We start from the raw sequence: 1,477 nt of genomic DNA, 5'->3' as shown, positions 1-1,477 counted from the left end.
AGTGGTTGCACTCAATGGTCTCAACACAACATTGGTTGAATGTATAAGGGAGAGAAACAGTGTGTGTGTGTGTGTGTTTGTGTGTGTGTGTGTGTGTGTGTGTGTGTGTGTGTGTGTGTGTTTCAGCTATTTTGGTGACTGGAAACATGAATAGCTTTTCTTACACATTTTGTCAAAAACAAATTTAAGCAAAGATTCCTCTGGTAAGAAGAATGCTCATGCTATTTTCAGTGAAAGATTTAATAATGCCTCAGGTGATAATTGAAAGTATACTATATAAGAAGTGGAGAGATCACTTGGTAGTTGAGAGTGCTTGCAGCTTTTCACTGGACTCTAGTTCAGTTTGTAGCAAACACACTTAGTGGATAGCAAGAGTTTGTAAATTCAACTCTGAAAAATCCAAGACCCCCTTTTGAATTTTTTGAGCAACTGCTCTCATCTGTCCACATCCATATATATGTACCCACAAATGTAAAAAAATAAAACATTTTAAAACTTGTTTCATACAAATATTAAATAAATTAATCTCATTTTTGTCTCCAGTACATATCCTGAGTACTCTGAAAACTCAAATATTATAGTATTTGGGTTAGTTGCTGAAATTGTCTTAATGATCATTAGCTCACTAACAACACTGATGTCAGATAGGATCTCCAAAAGAAACCTAGACATTTTTCAGTAGCCAATTCTCACAGATACACAACTAGCATGTATATAAACTATTTGATAAGTAAGTTCAGACTGTAACTTTACGATTTTCAGGAAAACCAATTTATTTGACTATGCTCATAAAATATAATATTCAGCTCTGTGTAATCCAATGGTGTCTTCTTAGAGAAAAATCAGAACTTTGTCTCTTTATTATCAATTCGTGTGTGTGTGTGTGTGTGTGTGTGTGTGTGTGTGTTTGTGTGTGTGTGTGTGTGTGTGTGTGTGTGTTCAAATGCCATAATTCCCTTATCTTGTGTTGGTTCCTCAGAAAATTGCTAATGATGAGATTTTCTAAGTAGGGTAATAGTTCTATAAAGTTATTAATAGTTTTCTTCTAAATTTATTAAACATGTATTCCTGAAAAAAACCTACCAATTTATAAAACAGATCAGTGTGCATTTGTGGACATAGAGGAAGTATATGACCTCCCTAGCCCTGTCAATTTGACATGACCAAGATTCATCCAAAAAAGATGTCTCAATGAAATAATCTGTCTTCAACATCCTGTCTGTAAGAGACTGCTTTGCTCATTGATTTAGAAAGACTCAGTCTATTATTGGTGGCACCAATCTCTCTATAGGTTCACTCAGGATGTATTATAAAGTTAGTTAAGTATGAGCCTGAGCAAACCAGAGTGAACCCCCTAAGCAGCCTGTCTCCATTGTTACTGTTTTAAGAGCCTACTTCAACCTTTCCCTAAATGATGGGGTTTGACTTAAATGTCTAAGCTAGATATACTCTTTCTTTCCCAAGTTGCTTTTAGTTC

Source organism: Rattus norvegicus, chromosome 1, assembly GCF_036323735.1.
Source record: "Rattus norvegicus strain BN/NHsdMcwi chromosome 1, GRCr8, whole genome shotgun sequence".
In the NCBI taxonomy this organism is placed as follows: Eukaryota; Metazoa; Chordata; class Mammalia; order Rodentia; family Muridae; genus Rattus; species Rattus norvegicus.
Note: the sequence above shows the minus strand (reverse complement) of the source record.